Below are 27235 nucleotides of genomic sequence, written 5' to 3' on the forward strand. Positions count from 1 at the left end.
GTAATATCTAAAAATTAATTTCTGATAATAGATAAATTAATTATTAACTCTTTGCACTCGGATATCCCCAGTGAGGGGTCATCGTAAGTTTAGAAAATTTTGTTAGTTGCAAGATAAATTTATCCTAGGAAAAATTTAAAAAAAATCCATGTTTCTTTGCTTTGATCTCCATAGTTTCGTACTTACTTAGTATTAAACTCGTTGATTGTATAATCTATGTAGGGGGAGATCAAAAAAACTCTGATTCCATCCTCATGGTGAGACCTGGTAATTGGTATTATTCGCGACAAGCAATCCTTTGTCGCGAGTGGTAGCGAGCTAATCGGCTGCGATATAGTAACAAGATCTTTAGATATACGAATAAATGTAACATTTTAAGATTATAAGAAAGATCCTAAAGAAATCAAAGATAAAACTTGAAGTTCGAAGTGAGACAATTATTATTTAAGAATATTTAAACGTATCCTTTTCGTGGAAAGTGTAAAAGAGGCAACAATAGCACTGAATTATAATTCCACTCCGAACTTTTCACTCGCTGAACATCTGCTTTAACTAGCTATCCAAGTTGCTGAAAGATTGTTCCCCTTTAAGCGTAATATTCAAATGACTTCTGCTTCTGGGTTAACTCGACAAATCCAGTAATTCTCGTTCACATATAAAACTCGATATTCGAAATCAGAAACTGGTAACTGGGCACCAATCGTGGAAATGAGAGGAGCCGGTACCTTTTGATTGCCACGTGAATTTTGCTTCGTAAGTTTAATATTCTGAAAGACGTAGTTTGCAACTCTACTAATCTAGAACATGTAGCAATTCTCTCCTATGTACACAATTAAAAATTCGAAGTATTATCTCAGCATGTACTGCTGTCCAAAAATTCTACTTCACGTCATCTTCTTAAAATTTAATAATCAAACTACGTGTTCACACAGGTAACAACATTCATCCTCTTTCCATATAACCGTTCCCCCAAATTTGATTGAATCTTAATGACACGAGTTCCCATTCGTCACACGTTGCACTTTTCATGCTCGGCGAACTTGTCCAAAGTTAAATCTCGATTGTCACCAGAGTTTGCAGGATATATCGCTCACAAAAGTTCAAAACAGAACTGGTCGAACATTTGCACCATTCGTCAATAATACGATTAGATATGGAAACTGTGGCTACGCTTACTTTATCGGGAAAAACCAACAAAAAAAAAAAAAAAAAACAGAAATCGACCGCGTGACAGCTGTTTAAATACGACACGTGCGTAGACTGTCGCTCCAACTGTGTCGATGCGCAAACCAGGAATCTATGTTCTCTTGTTACTATACTGAAATCGCGAGTCTACAATAGGACAACAGCTGCCTGTTATCATTTATGCTATCTTCGCTGCAGTGTTAGTTTGCACTATTAATGTAATCGCAACGTGACACGTTTGTTTCACTTATCGTTTTCCGCGACAAAAGGAAATACAACTGGACACCTCTGTCTCGTTTCTATCTTCTGGGAATCTTATACCTAATATTTTCTAGTTTCATCTTCGAGGATTTCTCTTGTACAGATTGCCATCAAACAGTGATGACAACGGAACCAACGAGATTCGGGGTAAATCATTCGGCATTGATTGGCAGCGCTCCCTGCTCGAGGAGACAGAAAAGCCCCGGCTATATCATCGTCTGTCGAACGCTTAGGCCATGCACAAGCTGCGCATTTTTACGATAATGGATTTGTGAATTATATTTACGATCATGTCCCCGATACATTCGGCGTTGGCTAATACGCGTAACTCATGTCCTTAACCTCGATATGGGATCCTAGAGCGTAAGAGCATAAAATCTGACTTATAGACACACTTAAATTTCAACACCTATGAAACACAACTTCATATTACAGAACAATTTATTCTGAATCTATTTTCTCGCCACATGAAGCAACGATTTGCTATCACAACAAATTGCCCGTTTCGAATTCGCTCCGTATTTATTCTTCCAGTCGCGAACCGCTGGATAAGATCGAGGTACGTTACCGTGGCGCGGCGTACTATCAATATCAATAAACATCTGGTATTATCGCGCTCGTAATGTTGCCGCGGCGGTAGTCGCGAACGCCTCGATCTACCAGCGGCAATAACAACAACATCGACTCACGGCTGGCAGGGAAACGGTGACCCACCTCGTTTCATCGATCCTCCAGCTCTGAAAGTTCGCAACTCTCGGGTTAAACGAAGGCAGTGAAGGTCAAGCGAAACGGAACAGCCCTGAGCCGAGCGCGTCGAGTTTCGTAACCCTTTGTTCCACGCTCGACGCGCCACAAAATTATCCGTACAATTAGCCAGACCAGTTTGGCATGCCTCGATGTGATCGTGAAAGGCTTCATTTGGAAAAGTTGCCCAGCCCCAGGAGACTCGTGAGCACGCTACGCTGACCGCGTAAAGTTCAAACGCAAACGAACCGTTACCGATGAACGACGGACATCGAGCGTTCGTCGATCGTGTTCGACACGAAGGCGGACGCTAATGAGAGATTCGTTTACTGAAGGGGAACCCCGAGTAATTGAATTTTTGGCGAACAATCCTCGTCCAGGCGTAACTCGACCAACGCGTGCCTCTTGCGAATATTTTACGGACAGTTGCTCGCAACGCGACATCCGCTGGGAGGACGAAACAAAGGATCCCTGGTCAGATTCCACTAGAGAGACATTACTCGTTGATTAATTACAGCCTTGGGTGATGCGTTATGTCGTCATTCCTTTGGAGTCTCCTCGGTGCACGAATACTGTTAATAGCTCTGCTTTCTTTTCCACTCCGTGTAGCTCGATGCGTGAACTCTGAGAATGTTGAGCTGACAAGTCTCAGGTAGAATCTATTGTACAAAGCCTTACCAATAAGTCCAACCGAAGCTATCATACCCTAAATAAAATGATAAAAGGAAACATATTCCTGTCTTCTAAAATGAGCTCTCGACAAAATGTGCCTTGTCGGTAGACCAACTGTGCCAGAGGAGTCGAATTCTTAGGTATATTAACTATATCGTTCTACCGAGCAGGCGATAACACGACTAGCATATTAAGCGTTCACCTTGCTGCATGGGACATGAGAGTTTACTGTGTAGGAGGGAAAACTGAGCCGAAGGATCATCTTTACACAAGTTACGGAAATTAATTACTTATGCCACTTTGTAAGCTAAGAACACCTCTATATCTACCAATGACGGAGATGTAAGACGGTATAGGTGCATGTAAACAGAATACAGAATATGTTTGTGGAGACGTGGAAGTTCTTTACTAATAAATGAACTTTTGAAACTCTGGCAGCTTGCTCAACTACTTTATGGGTTCGTAGATCTTTAGATGTTCCTAATGTAGTACCGTTTTGTAGATGTTTATATCTGAAACCTAAGATGAATCCTAGCATTTGGAACATACTAATTACCTCTCGAATATGTCTCGTAGATATTTCAATTATCTTAAGGAGAAGGAAAGTGGAGATCGGGTTCTAGATTCAGACCTAGACGGTTCATTTCGCTCCAACAATCTCAAACACCAGAATCAACTTCGAGAACTTTGACTTCCGGGTTTATCAGTTTACTGGTTCATAAACGCTCCCTACAAATGCTCTTAAAGTAATAACGTTTTCCAGATCAGAAACTTAATCTTCTAATAGTCTCGACACTTGCTTCGACCTGGCTTTCTACTGAATATGATACCTCGCGTATATTTCAAGCAGTTAATGTATATTATTATTGTAATGTATGTAATGTATATTAACTTAAAAATCTTATTATTTGCTGTTGGAATATTAACTATAATTCAACCTTTTATTTTACTACAAAAATAAATGTATCGAGAATATATGTACAATGTATACATGTCACTGCTAAATAAGAAGGGAAAAAGTTCAGGATATGGCCTGCATTCTCAAGTGCCATTGAGGACCTTTCCTATAGTTTCCAAGAGCGTAATCAGATGTGTGAAAACTGCAATGTGTACAATTAGAAATTCTTTCTACCTTTTACTAATAATGTTTGTCTGTTAGTCTTGGCCAGCTCCTCGTAGAGTAAAGATCATAGCTTACTCGTGACATGTAGTAATAAAATTGAAACTTTTGTTTAATGAAATTAGTATTTTATTCTTTCATTATACCCCGTTTCCATTATTTGTTGAAAACGAACCCTGTTTGTAGACATCCCTAGCGTTCCAGACGCCAGCAATTCTTTGTTCGATTAACTGAGATACTCTTCGCTATATCGAATGGAGTATAGCAAAGCCAGGGATCTTCAGGTATGCACCTTGATCCCTCGGATGACCTACGTGGAAATTCCTGGAAGGAATTCGCTCGTGACGAAGAGGATCGACACGCGAGAGCTGGCGAACAGTGCATTTGTGTTCCCAAGATTAACAATCTATGTTTCACGCAGAGATACTCTAGGCGAGCAGGGATTCATCTCGCATGTTTCGAATATCAATTACGGTATCGTTACGCGCGGTGTACCAGAATTATTGGGCACGCCACCTGTTTCACGTGATCCTCCAACAGCTGGTATCGCTTTCCAAGCTGTAATAATCGATTATTTGCAACAGTCTCTATCTCGAAGCAACCCAATTGGTGCGTTCTTCTTGCTCTGTCAGAATTTAATTGATTTTCCCAATGCAACTCGACCAACTGCGCTACAATCATCTCGTTCCATTATCGTGGAACGTGTGGATATCATATTTCCGAAAGCTACATCGCGTGTCAGCGATTTCTCTCGAAACGCTTGCTCAATTTGACCGTATTCAAAATTTATAATCAAATAAGATTCGCCAATAGGCTTTCTCGTTGATAAGTAGGTTTACAGCTCGAGAGGAACATTCTGCAAGCGTTAGACGCCAATTTTGGCGAAACTTCGCAACTTTGTACATTGTGCATCAGTCAAGAATAAGAAAGATCTACGCTTCTCAGCTGACGTAACTCAAGTTTAAGAGACGAAGTTACCAAAGTTTCGCTTCTCCGATGCTACCCTGCGTGTTATTGAAACTACAGACAAATCTCTTGGTATTAATTATTGCTTAAGAAAGATAACGAAGGGCATAGACCTTCGAGAAACTTTGAGCATCTTCTAAATCTCCTTAAATGGATACCTTCCGACAATAAGCCAATTATGACTTAAAATTGAAAATATCAAGCACGGACATGCAGCCGCCAGGTCGAGAAGGATAATGAATGAACCCTGACAAAATTGCATTCGTCCATGAAGACACAAACAGGTATTCGATTAAGCCTGTTAACCTACGCGGTGCAAGCGAGGTAATCGAAGATCCAAAGACAATAAACCAGCCTACCTTATCGCATCGCTGGTACACGCGTAGTCCAACCTGCAAAGATTGTGTCTGTCCAACCCAACGGGAATATCGGACACGCGTAATCGCGTGTACTCGCACGATTACTAGGCGCGTGCGTCTTCGGTCGAACGATGGACAAAATGATCCTATCGCCAAGAACACGCCCTTTCGATACGAATCTAGCGACTCTTTATCACGACGAAACGACGCTGCGAGGATTTATTGCGTCACGGGACTCCCTTTCGGAGAAATAAATCTAATAATCGCGTGTTTCGGCTTAGACAAAACAATGGATCACCACTGAATTGATAGTTAGGTAGCCTTCGCGGTAGTACCCGCTCGCAAGATAGAATTTGGTACCTTGGAATCAAGGCGTAATCGTCACTGTTTCTGTTGTGGGCGTAAAGAACAATGCTATAGATAGAGGTTCAATTTTTAGCACCACGCAGCGCGATCGCACTGTTCGCGCTCTGTGCTGAAATGTACAGCGATGTTTGGTTACGATCGTCAATTCGCAACGCGTTCGGTTCCGAATGTAGCTCGTTGCGAGTCATATCAGAGTTTCCTCTCGTAATAACTATTTTTTTTTTTTTCAAATAATCGTAATCCATCTGCATAAATAACCGGTTTTTATAGACGCATTCGCGTCGATCAGCGTTACTCGCAGCTAAATGAACGAAGCGCTATCCAACACAGATTTTTAAAAATCCCTGGCGCTAAAACTGTTAATGTGGAATTATTTTGAAATTTCGTCTAAGCGACAAATATAGAAATATAGTATTACGTTGTATCTTACTGAATTATGCTATTATACATTGTATTAGTGCATTTAGTATAAGTTATTGCGCACAGTTTAAAGTGCAGAATTTATAGAATAATGTCTCATTAATATTTTAGCTACTGGGCGGGGTATAAATTCGGTACCTTTTTAACATCCTCCTTTGCTTCGGTGTAGTTACTCCAGCAAATCAACCATTGTGTCCTGGAGATAGTTCCAATAAAATTGCCCATCGTCTCCGTGGAAGACAGGCTCGAGACTACGGAATACCAAACTAAAAATAGCCAACCTAAACCGGTGACTTCCGTTGTCTGCTGATGTCTGCTGGTGTCTTCCTAGGGTCGACAACGATCTTTCTCTCATCGTGAATGCACCATTAATCATTCAACCCGCTAATGGTCTGCGAGAGTCGAAGCGCAAACTTAAGAGAGAGGGGGAGGTTTCTGGGGACGAAACACGACGCTTCAGAGGCGCAGGGTCGTATCGTAAAGGGGTTGGATTGCAAAAGGCTCCCTTTCAGGTACCGATTCTTTCATGGGCCACCACGCAAGGGAAGTTCAGCGCGTAGCAACGTTTTCATCGAATTCCATCCGTACGGAAACCTAAGCGATACCCCGTTATCGCGCCGTGGCACCGAGCGGCACGATAAAAGATGATAAAGACAGCTGTAAGCTAATCGCCCCACGAGTAGGGTGTGGATTGCCTCGAGGACATTTTGTCGAAAAAGGGACAATCTGAATTGGTACGAGGGACGAAGGATCGAATCGGAAGGAAGGGGGTAGCGTGGAGTTCGCGCATTGATGTTCACGTTTATCGGTGGTAGATAGGGTGATGCGTCTGATCGTCAGGACTGATTCCTCGTGGCTTAGGTTAACCTACGTGGCGAAAAGCAATCGGAACGTGTTCTCTTCAGTCATCGTTTTTCTGGTTTCGTCATTGTTTAAAAGATTGCAAAGTTGTTTTCACCCAAAATGATCCATACCGTGCCACGTGTACCACCCACGTGTATCACCGGTGGTACATGCAAACATATTTGTTTAATTCGCTGAAAACATATATTTTATGACAAATTCAATTCTGTAAAATATAATTCTACCAAAAGAATGAAGCACAAGTGGTACACGATGTGATCACTCCTCTAAACAAGCTAACTGTTTATACATTGATAATGTAGTGAAATATTGTGTGATAATATATCAATCTTTAGTCAAAACATCAAATGGGCTGATCGACAAGTTGAGCAAAGAGGGCTTGGCACGGAACGTGTTAACAGTTTCAAAGAACTGCAAAGTCCAAGGACTTGTTTTACTATTACAACTCGAGTGTCTCTTTCATTTATAATTTTAATGATATACTTTTTTTAGCACTAAACACATGAATTTATGGAAAATTCTCCCCAAATTTGCTTGTTTTTTTTAGATATTCGAGGGTCACCCCTTAAATAAACGGAAAGTGTGACGGGTGTTATCGTGGCAACGCTGAAGCATAGAAAAGTCTCGGGGGAAGGACAGGGGAGGGTTGACGGAGACGAAGGGTGGAGCCGGGGAAGTTTTTGTCCCGCTGATAGGGGATGAAAAATGGAGAGTCACGGAGAGCTCGATTAGAAACAAGAATATGAATCGGCCGTCTCGATCGTCAATATTCATGGAACGCGACGCGCCGCGGCGTCGTTACTTAGGCACGACGCAGGAAAGAAAGAACCGGAACCGGAGGATACCTCGGAGCTATTTCCCAGCCGTTGATAAAGCGTTTAACGACGCGGAAGTGGAAAGTCTGCAGGATTCGCGAATCGACACGCTGGATAATTAGTAAGGGATAATTACGTAACGGAAAAAAAGTGGTATGATTCGGAAGGCTAGGGACAATGGAAAGCAGGATTCTTTGATAATTAGAGGGAAAAGCTTTTGTCCTCTGTTTGCCAGATTACATTCCAGATGCGGAGTGATTTGCACCGAAGATGGGAGCCATCGAGTCAATGAATAAATTACAGCTTTTTAAAGTAATATTAACTCTTTTTTAATCAAAACAAAGGGTCACCAAAATTTAATTGAAATATTTCTATAATTTTCGTCTATTTCTCATCGAGGAAATGTGATGTTTTTGTTTAAAGAATCTTGCACATGTTTGAGGCAGACTGTTGAATAATAATAATAAAGGCCTCTTGAAATTCAGTTGAATGGCAATTAACACTTTCCAAATTGGCCGTTCGAACAAACATTACGGAGGAACCAACGAATTCGGAGCTCTCCACTTGCTCGCTCATGCAAATAATTCGTTTCGGTTTGTTTGCACTTACAGACTGGTGAACTGAACGATCCTAATTTTCCACGAACATGAGAGTATTTGCGTCATTATTGGCGTGGCTATCTGAGCACTAACGGTACCGAAAATCCCTACCCTGATTCGTTCTACCGAATTTCCCTATCGATTTACAATTATCTGCACTTCATTATTAATACTGAAACGAAGAGACAAAAATTTACGTTTACGTTTACGTTAACGTCCATCCTGAAAAGAGAAGTCGTTTGCTTCCGTTACCTTTGCGAGGCTTCTGTAAACTTATACACAGTGTCAAGTTACTGGAAGAATACTTCTTCGTGTGCAGATAATTGAATTAGTCTGATGACTGCTTTTCGACCCTTTCTTTGGTAAAGTGTCACTGGTGACACCAGGTCTTTAGATCGATCCAGTATGAATAAATCGATTTTTTTACCGGTAATTTTGTATTTCTGTTGCTTATTATGCTGTTCAAGTGGGAACCGTTTATATGTTGTGTTAACTCATCAATATTCATTATAGTTACAAATTAACGTCGGTAGGTTTAGTGTTAAAGTTGCTGTCAACCACCATCAATATTGTTAATGGTTATCAGAGACATTATATTTCACAATTAAGATGTATACGTCATCTTGTGAGAAAACTAAAATTATTTGGTAAAATATCGATCTATTAGCATGTAACGTGAAACTTATGTACGTGAGCTCATAGAGGGTTAAATTCAAGTTTAACTCAAATTTCTCGCATTATAAGAACGTCTATTATTGCTGATGAAGCCTCAAGCAACAATATAGGAAACATACCTTTGGATTAATTAGAATGCGCCAAATTTCAGGCGTCCAGTGACATCCGATTAGCGAACGTCGAGTAAACGGAATCCCGACGAAAGTTGAAATCCGCTTTGCGCGGAAAACAAAAGGACCTGAAAACCCTGAGGAAAATTCCGACGTCCTTATTGTCGGAAAATTCCCGACGGCGACGATAGCGAGCAAAGACGCCCCCGGTTCTCGTTCCAAAGTCGTCCAAAGGTTTTTGTCGTCCAGCGTTTCGCGCGCCGAAATTCACGGAAGTCGTGCAAACAACGACGATGAATTATTATACATTAGGCGGGGGCGTGCTTTGTCTGAAGATACACGGTCACGAAGTTAAAGACCCGGTCGCATCCGCGAATTCCCCGCGCACGAGTCGGAATTATGCGAAAAATAACATGGAGAGATTATGGCTCGGGGCGGAATGAATGTTATAAACTTTCCGCGTCGCGTCATAAATTTATGAAATATTTAAGTCGTTTTCGTGTTGTTCAAAATTCCTCGAAAGCATCTTTACCTTTGGCGAAGCCAGTGAAATTTCAATTCGCAACTTTTTAACGGGGTTCGGTTCCGCTCGCCTAATTTCACTCGAGTTGCAGCTACATTCGGCGCATTCAGCCCGATCGCTCCGTTGGCTCGTAATTACAACAAACATCAGCGAGGTTGTAAAGGTTGAAATTAATTTCATTCGATTTCGACGGGAGCGGAACGAGTGGGCTCGATGGAGCGACGCGGAATGAATATGATTTCTGAATAAAATCCACGCTAATTTTCAACCAGATTTCCTAGAGAGGCTGTACGGTGTAGCGAATGGTTGGCACGCGTTGATTGCATATATCTTACAACCGCAAGAAAGGATACAATGTTCACACGCATATGCACTTATCCCAGGTGAAGTACGAGCACAGTCACAAATAATCAACTATGCCCGGGCAGAGATTTCTCAGCGGGATCTCTTCCCTCCTTTCTTGCCCGAGGAGGCATAAATCGTCGAATATTTTTCGCTTGTTCCTGTGAAAACGCGCAATTCGTTCCTGCACACGCAGCACACGCTTTCGCGAAAAACAATCAATGATTCAGTGCTCTGGAATCGGGGAAATTGAACTAGCTTGCATCGGTGCTCGCGTAAGATTGCTTATGATGCATGGCTGAGTTCGTTCCACGGGGACCGCAGACGTAACGATTTTTCACACAATAATTTGTAAGAGCAAAAACTTGTATACCATTATTTTTACTCGACTCGGAATGACCCTTTGTGGACATGAACAGAGGGTAGAGTCCGCGTGAATCCTGCATGAATTTCTGTGGCTTCCTACTCGACGACGACTACTATTGCAGTTGACACGATCCTCGCACAGCACGCGTTGCAAGTTCAGTGCCGAATAGTTCATTACATTTGTACCATTAAATAAACGTGCAACACAAATAGTGTTTTATTGTTCTTTCAAACCGTTATAGTTTTCCCGCAATGAAAAGTATTTTATACTGTTGTGGATACTTCAGCAACTTTGAAGCGAGTGGTCACTCCGTAATCAGAGAGTTACGGTGACTGTGTAGCTCCACCGTATCCTTGCAGTTTGCAACAACTTTTTCTTTCCATCTAGCTTTCCCAAGTTTCGTTTACTCTGGACTTTCGTACTTATTTATGACTTCCTGCCTATTCTATCTGTATCCTGTCTCTCAAGGATTCCTACAGTCTCGAGTTCTAAATTTACTAAAGTTGCAGACGCTGGTTTACCTCTTTCCCAACCAGACGATTGTAAAAATACTGTCTTATCGCCATTGGAAATAGAAGCATATAACTAGTCTTAGAGACACTCTTTTCAATTAAATGCAAAAATATTTTCCGTGAAACTAAATTTGATATTGCCTGAAACAATTGTATATAATTCATTTATAGTATATAAAAATTATATACAAAATTCTGTAAACGGTCATTTGAAGCCTTTCAATCTTTTAAGAAATGTATACATTCACTGTATAGTCTCCAAGCACATTTTTCTCTTTTTTGTTTTCGAACCTTTGCTGTGTTTTCTTCGTTGCATTTCTTCCTTCATTTCTACCATCCTTTCGTTTCCGTCGTTAAAATCAGCGGCAACCTCGATTTAAGTATCTTCTTCTGTACCTCCAGCGACGCAGCTCGAAAGTTTATCGAACCAAGTTATCGTTTCCTGCTTCTTAATAAATTGAGTTGTGGTTGAATGGATTCACTCTCCGTGCAGCAGCAACCTCCACCTGTCATAAACGAGCCATTTCCGGAACAATTTTAATTCGATCTTTCGTATTGGATTAGTTTTCGGTAAAACGTGTTTAATCTGCCAGCAACACGCCGTCGCGGCGAGGAGTTTTACGAGCCCCGAGGCTGAGTTTCCTACCTTTGTTTCAGGCCAAGTCCGCCTGAACCGAGCACGTGACCCACCTGAAAATGAACTCGGCGCATCCGTCGGTGGAAAAATATCTGTGCACCGTGTACGCTTAGTAAACCTCGGGCGTAGCTTCCTGCTCTCCCTCTGACCCCGTCGATACAATTAAGGAAGCGCAATAGATCCACCGTCGAATCTAAAGAAATAAACCTTTTAACAGTGAATTGGTGGAATCGCGCTTCCTGGAGCGTTTATCGTTTAAGTTCCGGTGCCTTAATCCGCGACTACGATGGCTTTCTTTTAAACGAATCAAAATTCAAACTGACCCTAACCCCGTGGGATTCGCTCACTAGTGTAGTGTTGGCGTAGACTTCACCAGTAATATAGCACCTAAGAGCAACGCTCCATGCAATTGCTCGTGCAGTTTTAAAATTTTGTGTCCTCAATTGTGGACGCCAGGTCTGAAAGGGTTAATAACGCTAACCCAGGACGTCTATCAAACTTACAACGATGTTGTCGTGTTACATCTTTAGGAAATGTACGACGATAGGAGCAGGTAGTCGATCGTTTTACGAAAATACTTACTGTTCAATTCCTCAACTCGTTTCAGAGCACGAACGAGAAAACAGCCATCCCCTAGGTTCGCGAGCTCATGAATATATTTCGAGATGCAGTATCGCGTCGCTGTAGGGCGTCTTAGAAAATTCCTCGTCCGTGACAGTGAAACGCACTTTGGAAGCCAAATCCACTTTCGAACGATCAAGACGCGCACTCTCGTAGTTTTTGAACTATTATCCCGATCAATTCGAAAGGTGTAGAAAAAAACACGTTCGTTTGATTTCACCAAAAAATTCTTGAAAACGTCGTGCGTTTCGAGATTTCAATATAGAACAGGCACTCGAAGAATCCGAAAGGATTCCAGCATTCCATCGAGGAAGCGATAAATCCGTTCCGAACACTCGACGCGGGTTCTTGCCGAGTGGCACGAGATCATGCAAGCGTAACAAAAGTTACCTCACGGAGGAGAGACAGACGCTCGGTCGGTGACACGCTGTCGACGTATTTCGGGACGCTGGAGAAACTCCGGCTTAAAAATGGCAACCGAATACTCGTGTTCCCGGTCATGCATACGGTTAAAAATATTTCCGACGAGTAAAAATACAAGCACCGAGCACGCGACAGGCGGGTTCAAGCCTTATTGACAACGCAACCGTGCTCCAGAAAGCGAACTGCCGCGGCCACGGTGTGCAAATAACCTCTCGAGCGTGAAACCTGTGACTAATTGTGCTCGACTGAGGGGGAAAATGGGGCACAAAAAAAGAGACGAAAAAGAAACAATGGAGTACGAAAGTTTTCGTCCAGAATTGGAGACAGACATTTTGCATCGGTGTCGTGACCAAGGCGATTTGCATCGTAATGCAAGTCAATTATAGCGCGTTTCATAAATCACGAACGCGTTGCACGCTACCCAGACCTGAGAGGGGTGACGGCTTTTGTACGTACACGGTTCCCTACTTCGGGGATTACCAGAAATTCGCGGACCGCGACGCGCGACTTCCGCTCCGCCTGGCGCGCATAACGACGAAATACGCGCGCGGCGTTCAAACCCGCCGAAATTCATTTCCATAAACGTTGCGAGCTGCCTGATCGCTGGTTGACTGAAACTGCGGACTTCCCCCGTTTGGAAACTTGGGGAAAAGTATTTACCTATGAACGAAGGCGGACCGAGTTTCAGCAGTGCGCGACAACTCGCGAAAATTTGGCATTGTCCCTTCTCACCAGGCGACGATTTTTGTTTTCGAGAAAAGTAGGGTTGTTGGAACTGAACCACATTCGACATTTACTCGAATCATGCTCAAGTCATGTTGTATTTGCATAGTGGACCATGCCCGATAGATAGATAACTTTTTGATTTGATAAAATAATATTGAATGTCATTCAATCTTTAAATATTGTTGACCGGTCATGAGTAAACTCGTGTTTGCACTTACATTATCTAGGTGAATTGTTTCCACTTGCAGACACAAGAGTTCTCATTTACATATTATAGCCGTTCATTGCACAAATCGATTAACTCCATAAAATAAAAAATTGAGAATCGTGATGAAATAATGTACATCGTTTTTTACAATTCCCTTTATATTATAAATTCAAATAAATATTGTAGCATGCACAAATGCAGATGTAGCTTTCATCTAACGATATATAAAATTAATAAAAAAGAATAGCCAAAAAATCGTTAGTAATGTTACAATTTTTATGTGACTGGTGGAATTAACCAATTTGTGCAGTGAACGGCATATTTGTTCAAAATTTCTCTAAATTCATACAATTCCTGTAAATTTAAACATCAAGTTTAATCCACAAACCTAATACATAAACTTCGCAATGTTTTTTAACTTCATCAACCTCGTACTCGACATTGCATTCGTTTTTATCACAACAAAACACATCGTGCAAATTGGTAAAAAATAATCCGTTACGCAATACCATCAGCGCAAAAACTCGTCGAAATTTATTTCCATAAACGAGCCGCTGAAGTCGCCTGGATCGCGACTGGCGAATCAGGACTCTTCCCATTCAGAAACTTTGTGAAAGTATTAATCCATGGACGAATGGAGACGAAGTTTCCCGATGCGCAAGAATTCGAGGAAACTTCGCGCCGTCGGCGTCGTTTGTCACGGTGCGCGATTTTACTAGTACCCGTTTTATGCCGATTCAAGGAATCCATTTGTTAACTGTATGCAGAAATTTTATCGATTGATAGAATTAATGCCGCGATAAGGTTCGAACGGTGATTTCCCATCTCAAAAACGATTGCTCGAGTTAGAGTTTGTAGGTCGTCGGTATTGCTTTTCATTTATATCTATAATAATATTAATTTATTGGTAATGCTACTCCGTAGTATAATTTTGTTCAATTTCTCGCAGGACGAGAAAGACACGCGTCATTCGTCTCTTAAAGACGGTAGATTCGAAAAATAAATCCTCCATTTCGAGGCGCTCGAGCAGAGCGCTTAAGGAGATTACTCTCTTCAAAGTAATCCAAATAAAAGGAAAAAACGGTCCGGTCGGGCCAAATAGCGGCGCGATTAAATGCTTCAAGACGTTACATCGCGTTTTTTCCCACCCCTAGAGCTCCAACGGGATGAAATTAACCTTCCCAAGTCAGCGAGAACTTTTTCTTTCGATTCATTAAAACTTCAGGGCCAGAGCGTGTTGTACTCCAGTGCTTCCCAACCTTCTTTACATCAATGCACACTCGAGAGAGGCCTTTCCACTGTATGCTTTCTTTTAATAGCAAAAATTACGTCGATATTACAAGCTAAAACATGTGAGAATAAGAAAGGACTCCTTCCTCGTTGATATTGATTTATCTGAAAAGTTTATGTCGATTTTTCATGCCGAATGGTTGCAAACAAATAACATGTGTACATCCCTTAAACCTTTCGGTACGAGCGCTCAGTCCGTCGTGACACTTCCGCTGTGCGAGGTGCCACGCCGCAAAATGCGCATGTAATTATATAAGTAATACTTATAATGTTATTAGATGGATGCCGGATATATCCGGCGCTCGTGCCGAAAGGATTAGAAGGTGGAAAGGTTGTGGAACAAAATGGTACCTACGTTATTTAGTAAAGTTATATCAAAATTCAAATATCTTTGAATTTTTCTTAAACATTGGCATGAACTTTCTGGATAACTCAATACTTTCGAGCGAGAATAACCTCAAGAAAACCGTACAGGCGATGGGAAATTTCTTGTACCCAATCTGTTGATTGTCACCTACACTTCTCCACATATGTATTTTGCTCAATATGAAGGTTTAAAAATGGCATTCTGGCCAAGAAGTACCTCTTCTCAGGCCAGCGTGGGTGTAGTATGTCGTTGGCACACCTGTTGGGAAGCACTGTTGTACGTCAGCGTTTCGAGGCGACGTTTCAGGCGCATCTTCGTCGAGACGGAGAGAAACGGAGTCGAGGCATCGCGCCACCCCTTTCTCCAACCCTCTTTCAGCGTCCTCGCACGAATTCACGAAACAGGACGCGATAGCCCAGTTTGCCCGCCTCTTCGGGCGCTCTTTCCGCGCCGGGGAAAGGCGATTTAATAAAGGGAGCGGAAACATCGCAGTTCTTGTAAACCGGAACGGATTGAAGCTCAAGTGGCTTATTTCTCCTGCGAGCTAGACAGACAGCTTTATTCGAAATTTCCTCCTTTCGGTGCCGAGTGGCCCGACTCCACAGAAACAAGATACAAACGAGGCAATTAGCGTACACACTTGAGGTACACAATATTTTGACGGATTTTTACATGTTAGCGACGCCGTCGAGTTACCGCAAGAACAGAAATTGAAAACTAAATAGTCATTAGCAGCAATAATAGATCGATCCATGGGGGTTAATTGCTGGTAATTCGAATTTTCCTCGGAAAAATTGGATCGATGTTCCGCAAAGTAAACGAATACGGACGGGAGCCTATATAGTGGAACAGCTCTCTTCAGGCGAATCAGTTCCGCGAAGTTCGACGTAAAAACACGGGTCATTAAGAGGGACTCTTGAACTTTAATTCCATCCTCAGTTTTCCTAAGTTATGCTTTCGTTTCTGAAACAAAACCAAGATCCTGGCAGCTCCCATAATGGAAAAACTTCGAAACAATAACAACCGGGGGCGAGGTCCGTTTTTCGGTTTCAGACTCCCGTCCACGAAAATTAATAATAAATTTAAACGAAACCAGCGGCGGACGCCACGGACAAGGAGCCCAAGCGAGAGTTGGAAGTTCGGTTGGAGAGATTTCTATTTTTACTTTATCGTCGGAACGCGTACGCCAAAATTACCCGCACCGACGTTCTTAATTTCCCGTATTTTCGATCATAATTAGCATCGCTATCCAATGGCTAGCAAAAAATTAATTTCCTTCTGGGCAACAATTACTAGTCACAGTAGATTTCCTCGTTATAACGGGTGTTACGCTCCGCGACGGTTGACGAGCGTGGAAAATCTGACGGGAAACGCGAGCGACACATTATGGAAAAGAAACTCGACAGGGTCAGTATTTGAATACCAACTACGACTATATCTTATCTCTGAATCGAGTCAAAGCGCCCTTCTTTCGAGAACACTGTCATTAGTCTGTGGAAGTGCGTTAGTCTAGATATGGAATCGTTAGCGATCTCTTACCTTCAGAACGTCCAGGTTTGTTTCCCTCGGGACCTAAAAACAAAAAGGACGATGACACCAATTTTCCAAACAAGTAATCGTTTTAAATAAAATTACTAGATATGATTAGTTAATACTACAAGTAATTGTCGTTTTAAGTTCTGTTCTTGTACGTAAGATCAATTTCGAGGAAATCGATTTTCCTCTCCGCAGTTAAATTTCCGCAAATCAAGTCTCCATTTCTACATAGAATCTCATTATAGACCACTACACAATATCTGCATAGGCAACGGCTGTCCAACCTAGTACCTATTTTCCATTGGAAATAAAGATCAAAGTTCTGAATCAAGTTTCAACATAATGACACTCAGTCTTTCTAGAGGAAAGCTTCTCAACCCCTGCTATATAGAGTTCAACTGAGTCGTAAGCTCAACAAATTAAAAAGCTACTGCCACGGCAGATATTACTATCCCAGCCTAATAAATCCATCTATCTATCTATCTATTCCTGTTGCAATTTCTCTCCCTGATTTTCCAACGGTCAGCTCGACCATAACTCCGTCCCCCCAAACGCTCTCGTAAAGAGAAAAAGAAACGCACTGTAAAAGGGGAGCTTAGCGGCCGAATCGCGTGCGGCAGGTTAATTATTGCGAACTCTTGCGTACAGAGTGGTAATCATCCAATCGTGGAGTGGCGCATTTATCACGCTTATGCGAGAGTTTGTTCTCGAAACGAGGCGCAACAACGACGCCCGTCATGGAACTGCTTTCATCGCGACGAGCCCCCGCCGCGTGAGCGCGCTTTTTGTTCGGTCACTGGTTTTATTGCGCTCACGTAGCTAAACTTTGCAATCCGGAAGTTACCTCGAACATGGACGCGCGCTGCCATCCTGAACAAAGACACCGTGGGCCGTAACGAATGGCGAATATCGTGGGCGGCACTAGAGATGGGCAAATTCGTATCTACATAAACATTTCGACCAATGAATAGAGAATAAACCTTTCGTGGATCTTTTCAATAGAGCATAACAATTATTAGGTTGGTGCACATGAAATGTCATTTTTCTAGTGTTTCTGTCACCCAGCTCAATAACATCCATTTTAGTCTACTCTATCTCCAATTGATTGTAATCATAATAAAGAGGAAGAAATATACTGTTAGGTACTCGCAATAAACTACTAAAGATGTTTAGAATAGACTCATTAGAACCTTATTATCAACAATTATGAGTACTTGGAATATTCACGTAATTTTGTCATATGAGTATAAACTTATTCGCCATCATTTTCTACCCTCAGATTTTATAATTAATGAAGAATCTTATTGCAATGAAATAGAAGAAATCCATTCAAAATTAATAAAAATAAAGAATTATGCGAAAATTATTTTTATTAAATGTACAATATTTCATTAAAAATATTTTATGTACATAATTAGAGTTTCATTTGCATAAACGACATTTGAGAAGTTGTGGTAAGTTGATTGTACTTCCTATTCTATGATTAATGTAACACATTTAATTTTTATGTTGTTTCATGACAACTGTAAATTGATTTTTTCTTTTTAAATTAATTTATGAGTGACTATATCTTATTATATATCGTTGTATGCATATCGAAAATCTTGTTTTGTATAATTTTTCAATTAGCATACCATGTTTTTACTTGGCACGTGCTATTTGAAGAAAATTCAACTCAACAAGGGGGGTGTTTAGCTCCTTAGCGTATATTGCTTCAGATGAAGGGACGTGCATAATTTACGTAAAGTTTTTCATAAAGATTCTTTACCTCTTCTCCATGTGTAAGAAATTGAAAAGTTTTTCTTATCTCCTCACTTTATCTTACGTAATTTTTTTCCGTGTCGTAAATTGAATTCATTTAACAGTTTAGTTTTCTTCGCAGCATGATAATCAACAACACGTGCTGAGCTTTCTAAGAGCAAAATGTAGGCTTAACAGGAAGAAATCCGTATGGTTTTAATGTTTTTTGGAAAAAGCTTTACATTTTCTGTAGAGATTTGAATTTTCGTTATGAAAATTGGCAAAAATATTCTTTAAAGTACGCATTTTCGATGCAGGTATAGAATATTTTTATTGAACGTCCAATATCGTCACAAAAAATTCCCAAACTTCAATTCATTCAGTTTTAAAAGTAATATTCTCGTGGGAACCCAAAACTGAGCCTTTGTTTAATTCCACGATTGATCCGCCTCTGGCAGCATCGAATGGTGAATATCGTGGTGAAGTAATGTTAGACACAGCATACGCAAATGGATTGCCCCGACAAACATAGTTAAAATAGGCGTATCTTAATAGCTCCAACGCTGAAGTAAAAACATCGGAGTTGCGACGAACAATTCTATGGAGAATTCTTCAGCGTTTAAATCGATACATTACCAATGCGATAACTAATAAATTATGTTTTCTTCGATCTAGATCGAGCCTTCGATGACCAATAATCATTTTTAAAGTAATATAATTTCTATATTTCCTTTTAACACATTTACGATCGCTGACTTCAATTCGCGTCACTTCAAATTCTATTCCTGGTTATGAAAAATTATGAAAATTTTTTGTTTCATACACTACATATTTACAACATTGATATTTCAAAACATATTTTGTAACTTTTATTTTCATCCTAAAGATACAAATTTGCGATGTCCAGCTTCAGAATTTTATTATTTTCGCCAATACTCGGTATTAAAAACATAAAATATCCGCCGGTCGCGAATGTGTTAATAAAGAATTTTCTATCCTTCTGTGCCTCTCCAAACTGAATTCTACAAAAAGGCTCGATGCAGTCCACCTAGTGTAATCCCTTCGCCAATCTCCTAATCAACACGGCTTAAGAAGTATACAGCTGCTTTCAGCAAATAGATAAACTTTGCCGCCAGTTCCTGACAAAAGTGGCTAAGACTCGCCATCGAAAAATGTTCAAGTACGAAAGTCGTTCCGGCGCGGCACGTGCGAAAAGGCGACTACAGATTGGAGGAGCGGGTAGAAACTTTTCCCAAAACTCCTTTCCATTGGTTCAGCTGTGGATTTTCGCCACTGGGTGTTTCCACCATCTTGTTGTTCACCCTCCCGTGGGTCTTCTTACCAAGCGATGACTTGTTTCTCACGTACACTTCATTAGGTACTCCGCTCCGCGGGGACATTGGAGCTCTTTCGAGCTCGAGATTACTTCTTCTTGAAAACCAATTTTGCACCGACACATCGACGCCACACAACCGCGAAAATCTAGGAGCAACATTGTGGAGGAGCATATCCTCGAGTATCAGGCTCGCGTTATCTTTACGGAACCCTGTTATCGTGTAAGCAACGTCGCGGGGAAGAGATCCGTCGAGTAATGGAATTAGAATCCTATTTCGCGGCCGCTAATTGCATCCATGATCTCGTCTCTCGGTCGAGTCACTCGCTGAGATACAAGTTAATCAATCTTTTCACTTGATGAAAGGTTAACGTTCATTTTTCTTCGTGATTCATGGATTTGAAATACTTGAACATACTGTTTTTCTGTTCAATTTATTTGGAGCTCCATACTATACAAACTGTAATAAAAAAAATTACAGTAAAACATATGCTAAAAGAATGTCCAATGCGTAATATTATACGAGAAATAAGAAACCAACTATCCACCCTGAAGATTAATTCTTAAATGATAAGAAATGCATATCGAAAATTATATCTTATTTACAAGGGACAAAAATTTTCAGAGAAATATAAACAAGAATTAACAAGTCACTACAACCTTCTAAAATATACGTTTAATGCTAAATAGTATTTATAATTATTGTTAAATGTAGAGAATTAGTTATTTTAGCCATAAGTCGTCCGTATTTACTTTCAATTATATTATAACTCACATATGTATATAAATGTTGAACATGTAACTCACAGTGGTCGCTAATGCCTTGTAAACTGACGCGACGATAAATAAATAATAATGATTTGGTTGTTTCGTGTACTATTTTCAACATTCACAAAGCAAAATTACAAGATAACTTTTATAATAGGATATTCTCCCTCTCGCTATACAAATAAGTCGGCAATTTGGCCAGGCGTTTTACAATTTTCGACCCATGTAAACGAGCACAATCCTATAATTTATGCGAACAGAAAATGACTCAAGCGATTCAGGTGAATAGTGGCGCGCGTTGAGGTGCCGCTCGTTGGAATTTTTACAGGTCCCGAGTTAATGAACGCTGGAACAGGTTAAATTCGGGGCGAAAGATTCTTCCGTTATGAAGACGTTAATTACGGCTTGGTTAATTGCTCGCATTATTTCGGCCAAGAGTGCGGCTAACTACGTAAATGCGAAACAATTAACTCGACGGGATACCGTGACGAGATGATGAGCTTAAACAACGGACACTGTCTACACGCTATAACGTCTAAATAATTCCGCGGCCACGGGCTAATTAATGCCCTTTATGAATCGCGGGGGCGAGGAAAAAAAAGGATCGCTGTTTTCCTAGGACCGCAAAGCGTGTAGAAGCACGCGATCGGTGCACAATGTTGCAGAGATGTAAATCCGCGCACCAAAGGAACTTGTTGCGGATTATAATTTTCTTTGAATAACGTATAAAAAGACTGCTAAGATATAGGAATGTAAAAAATGTGTATGTGGAAAAAAAGGGGATTAAGGTTAGTATGAAACATAGTGTTACAGGTGACGGTATGCACGTTACCACTAATATCACGTGCAACCGCGGGCTGTCATGTATAAATTTCTATAAAGAGATTTTTCTGAGAATTAAAATTAGGGGTGAAGGTGAAATTCTCTGACGTATTTTATGATTTATATTTTAGGATATTATCGCATCATTACATGAAAGTAATACTATCGATAAGAGTATTTATAAATACGAGTATTTCCAAGCACGTGTACAGCTTTAAGTATTTAATCAAGTGGATTTCTAGGCCACGACTCTTTTTAGCGTGCCCGAAGTTCTCACACTAAAGGATCATTTTACAGATAACGCTACAACGGCACTTATTATACAGAATCGCTTACAATTATTTTGCTGAAAACATTTCACTGTGCTTTTGCTCGTAAAGACGCCCATTTTACGACTTTATTAAATCGATAGCAGCTGTCGACAAGGACGCCGCTCATTTCGATCCCGAAGGTGAACGTACTTGGTGTTCCATTCATTTTCGTCGTATTTCCTTCGATAAGCGAAGCATAAAAACATTTACAAGTAAATTACTAAATTACTAAATTACTAAATTGAAAAGAAACGAGCATGTAATCTAAATTGGATAATGATTACCAACCGCACAAAATTATCCGATCAATCAATAATCATAATTACCGATTACTCGGTACACAATACACCCTAGTATAGTACTGATTGGTTGGTAATCATAATCAAGGATTACATATTGTCCCAACACAGCGTTTAACGCGACTGTATCGATAGCTGTCGACTCCAATGGGAAACAGAAACAATTCCTCTGCAATCAAATAAAAGAAAAAAATGTCCACTCGTCGATCGTCCACGCGTTGAATTGACTTCATCATTCGTTTCCATTAGGCGTACAGAGCAACGAAACAAAAGAAGAGCGTTTCCATTCAAGTATTTCGCGTATTCGAGTTTAATTGTTTCGCCGTTGTCGCACGCTATCCCCGCGCTATTAACTTTCCCCCGCGTTTTCTTCTCTAGCAAACGACCGTACCCGTCTCGAAATTTGATCTGCCGTGCCCATTAACTCCCTAACGATTGTCCCTAGCGTACGGGCACAAAATTTATGACGCACGGAGTAGGATCGTTCTGGAAACCGGAGTAAAATTGAATCCGTCGGCAATAATTCCACCATCAAATTTCCCCTATGCCGCAGAACAATATTAACTGTCAAGAATTTCTTATAATTCTTGGTACTTAAGGGCGGAAATAAGTTTAGGTTCAAGGAGCCCGTAAAGGGGTCCTAAACCTATTTCCTCCCTTAATTATCAACCAACGATGTGATAAACGTTGCACCAATATTTATTAAGAAACAAATAAGTGTAGCTATTCGATCTTCATTTTTATATCTTTTATTCTGTTCTCGACCCTTTCAGAAAGACTCTTTGTAGGAAGATTCCGCCCATCTCTGGCTAGATACGAAGAAAACTGTGCTCTGCGAATGGAAACTGACGCGAGGGAAGCTACAGCCAACGAAAACAAAACTTTGAAGACGGGAAAATGTTCGTATCGAACGTTTTTACGCGCCAGTTACGGTGTACGCCTTTGTATGAATTTGTCACATTGGCACTGTACGATTTGTCGCGACATGTCACGTGCTTTCTTGTGCTCCAGAACCTGCACGAAAAACACGGGTCACGATATCTCACGTTTCCATCGTTTAGTGCACGCAATCAGTTGCGCCAGCGATGTTTGTAGTTCATTACGTAGTACAGAATATTTTCATAAATTGCGGTTGAAGAGATTGCGATGCGATTTCGTTCTGATGTGGTCACTTAATGTCAGGTTTGCTTATATCGAGGCTTGGAGTATACTTGTAAGTGGCAAAAAGATGAAATAAAGATGACAGCGAGTATACATACGTAAAATATATCCTGTATATAAATTCATGAAGATTATAAATTTGTAATTTGTATATGAATTCATAATGGACTTGTGAATTCGTAACAAATTCATGAATTTATTATGAATTTATAAATATATATATATAAATTTATCTAGCGAAAGCAACTTCATGAATATATGACAAACTGATGAATATATAATGAAATCATAAATTTAGAACAAAGTAATCTCACAGTGCACTCTTTTATCTGGTATACCCTTACAGAAACAGATAAGTATGTGTTACTTCACCTACAGAGACCTGGCTAAGCGCCAGGCGCCACAAAGGCGGCGCTAGTGTCACGACCCCGCATAACTTCTAGGTTGTTCCCTCTACAATTAGAATATTATCCCCCTCCATCGAGACCGTCGATTCCAAATCTAGGATAATTACAAAACCGATACCCGTACTTCCTATATTTTCCTAATTCCCAGTCAATATTAATAGAAATATTTCGTGATCGGTGACATATGCGAAAGGCATACACAAAGCTGTGTTACCGCTCTGTGTTTGCAGATCTGCGAGCGCAGCGCCAATACAGCTGTTTAGATGGATTACTTTGATTGGAAGAGAGTATTTACTCGCTTCGTCAGTGCGCATTTGCCGATGAAACGCATTCACGGTCGATAATCAAACGCGGTCACGAGTCGAACGAAAAAACGCACGATTACCGATCGTCACTGCGTGTTTTCGAGTATATGTGGGACCGAACACTGGATTTCAGTTATGCGACAGAATCCATTTCGTGGAATATTCGGGCAATTTTAACGATGTACACGAAACCCTCTCGTCTCGTCTCCGAGTATTTCTGTCTTCTGCGTTGCATAGTTTCTCTTCATAACGCGGAAATGGGCGTATCGTTTAATACTTTACCTGCCAGGAGATTATTCATACGCACATTTTAATTACAGCTTCTATATACTGAAGCCCATTAACCATATTTTTACCCACCAACTTGTAATATTTAATTTGAGGTAACTGACAAGGTTTTTAACCCTTAACTGTTTAATGTCAGCATACGCAGTTTAAGGACACACATTTTTAGTAGGCATTATTTAGAATAGATCCTATGATTCGGAATATGAGAACGATACAGCAACAATCGACAATTGCAAATGCATGAAAAAATTTAATAAGCTTCGTTGGACCCCGGCGAATCTAATAACGACGACACTGAGATCGTACTTTACCTCGAGTAGAGTTTTCCGTTCGACGTGAGTGTCGCCATTGCTAACACTTAACGAACAATAAGTGTTTCATCGTTGCGTCGCATATTTTGGGTTAATTAATTTGCCACACGATAACTCGTTGCTCGTTCAAAATTTTCCACCGCTTCGAAATTAACATTATTAGATGGCTAGGAGCAACGAGTAAACGATATACGAGAAACAAAGGTGAACCGAGTCGATGGTTCAAAAGGTCGCTTAAAAATAGAAGGAAGTATTTACAGCTTAATTTTGGTGATCAAAGAAGAAGCGACTCTTTGTAGGTGACGGAATCGTCGACTCCGTTTCAATTTGTGCTCCTTTGCAAAAATACAAGCAACGTGTCCTCTCTCAAGGATTCTCAGTCTCGTAAAGGATAATCGACCAGTTAAGATCCTATCTCGTAGACTCGGCGAAACAATATAGAATTAAGTGGTGTGCATTTTCGAAGACAAAGGACTAGACTCTACTACCACCAACAATACTCGAAGCTTCGAAATAATCGTTTAAATAAGCATTGTCTGACACAATTTACCCTTAATGTTCAGGACCTTCGAAGTGGTATAATTCTTTACCAACTGAAGAGAAGATAGATCACAATTATTTTTGGTTACTTTCTACACACTTGACAGGATTATTCTAATTGCCTCTCAAAAGTGATACATTCACCTCGTTCACTCGTTCATGAGCTAATACCTTCTTGGACGCAGTTGAAATCGGTGGACCGATATGCTTGGAATTAGTTGAAAGTGAGTACCGTCAGCGTAACGCATCCTTAGCGAGATTTATTTCACGACGAAATGAAAAACGTTTCATTCAGATTCCCAGACGCGGGGGTGCACGAGTAGACGATAATTCGCACGTGGCGTTAATGGAAACGGATCCAATTAATGGAGGCGGAAACTTTTCAAGGCGTATATTCGGTGGCGTTTTCGCCCTTCGCCGTTAAGTGCGTGTTGAAAATTCGACGCACGTAGCAGCAGAATCGTCCGCGGATCCTTATCGCTAGAAGTACGATAAAAGCGAACCGACTATTGTTCAATTCGCCAGGGAAACCAATTTTTCATTCAACCTGTAAGTTGACCGAGGAATGTAATGTTCTATTCTTATTTCACTCTCGGACACCGGACGCTTGCACAAACGACGGAGTCGGGTCACTATTCAGGTATCAGAATCCAAGTCCATACGCGCTACGAAAAAAAGCATAAAATCAAATTTTTACTGAACTACTTTTGCAAAAACGTATTATTGCAAAATTGTTTAGAAAAAAAATACATTAAATACTGAAGGAAGGTGAGAAAATACTTTTGGGAAGTACACATAAATGATATTTGTTCTGATTCGTGGTTTTCTGAATATTCTTTGTATGTCATATTTTTTTCAGACTGCTTTTTACTAATGTATTGATAACATGTATGCTACTAATCGAGTTACAATGTAAATACATGACTCGAGACTCTCGAGAACAGTTGAGAGGAATGCGACTTCAGAACAAACGTCAAAAAAGTGACTCAGCTCCGGCGTCGGAGAGTTAAAATAAAACGTATTGCATGCACATAAAACAAAGGTAAAGGGGGAATGATACGTATTCATAATTTTAAAGACGTAATTCGGAGTTGGACTATTCAGAAAGCCAAATTAGGACACTTGACGCAACTTGGATACACCCCTCGGCCAGGGATCGCTGTTAGGGTGCTCGGCTAGTCGTTGACTCCATCCATGAGCTCGATGGTTTCGGAGCTCTGGGTAGCCAGGCAGAGCATTTTGCTGTAGAGATGATAATCGCTTGGCCCCAAGTCCAGAGTTTAAGAGGGGTAGACGAAAATCTCGCATGAACTGCTCGAACAAAGCTTTTGTGCAAGCAGCGGGTGCTGGGTCCCGCCGCGCCGCGCCGCGCCGTGGAGAAGAAGGACGCTCTTGGTGAGCATTTCGCATCTTTTGTCTTGGATCGACCTACAGTTGATGCGATTATCACGTCTCTTCAGTAAAATGAAAGGCTGGTTACGGAGCGCTCCGACGAGCTCACGATTGGAGTCAACAACGCGGTACCCTAGCGGGGTCGTTCTTTGACGAGGGATTGCAAAAGCAGACACGTGTGCCTGAATTTGGATGGAAACTTGGGAGGGACATATTATTTTTCTAATTTTCAATGAAAATCACTCCTAATTGAATCAAACGATAAAAATGGTTGGTAAAGCCAGTCACGCAATCTTTGGCTTGTGAATCGTAAACTTGGTTTTGGATACGATAAAAAATGACGACGACTGTCGAGCAGGCGGCTAGCACGAGTAGTAGTCACGAGGAAGGTGCTTAAACCGACTATAAAAACGAGTATCAGGTCGTAGGAAGGATTTACACGAGCGCCCTTACACAGCGAGTAAAGCTTCCCCAATCTGGATGATTGTCCAGACGGAATACAACGTGTAATGGCTCCCCGAAGTACAGTTTGAACAAAATATAATGGCTTGAGGTCACTCAGGTGCTATTTGCTGCTGTATAATCAGGTGACAAGATAACAATTCGTTGTACCGCCCTGTTTCACTTTGCTCGTTCTACTTCCAAGTCAATGGTTTAGTGTCGAAAGGGTGATCGAGGTTGGATAAGAATTTAACTGAAAGAAGAGAATCAAATTGTTACGTGAAGTACTTGAAATGTGATGGAGAACGTCAGGATACTTGATCTTAGCTATAGATTCGAACTGTCGCGAGGTTGGTTAGGAATTTCGCTCAAAGAAGAGAATTAAATTGTTAGTTTGGGAAGAATATAG

The 27235-nt window shown here is 40.8% G+C and overlaps 1 protein-coding gene across 6 annotated transcripts in view; it reads right to left on the minus strand.

Annotated features, from left to right (window-relative positions):
* Positions 1 to 27235, minus strand: part of LOC128895994 (leucine-rich repeat-containing protein 24-like) — a 311248-nt gene that overhangs the window by 277046 nt on the left and 6967 nt on the right. For 4 of the 6 annotated variants that reach the window (XR_008461902.1, XR_008461900.1, XR_008461901.1 and 1 more), the window contains exon 1: positions 187 to 1728. The gene's annotated coding sequence lies outside the window, so the exon portion shown is untranslated. Of the gene's footprint in view, positions 1 to 186; positions 1729 to 16711; positions 16745 to 27235 lie in introns of those variants that run through there. The other 2 variants (XM_054159105.1, XM_054159096.1) reach the window with 1 other exon arrangement.

This window comes from Hylaeus anthracinus, unplaced genomic scaffold (assembly GCF_026225885.1).
Source record: "Hylaeus anthracinus isolate JK02 unplaced genomic scaffold, UHH_iyHylAnth1.0_haploid 0, whole genome shotgun sequence".
In the NCBI taxonomy this organism is placed as follows: Eukaryota; Metazoa; Arthropoda; class Insecta; order Hymenoptera; family Colletidae; genus Hylaeus; species Hylaeus anthracinus.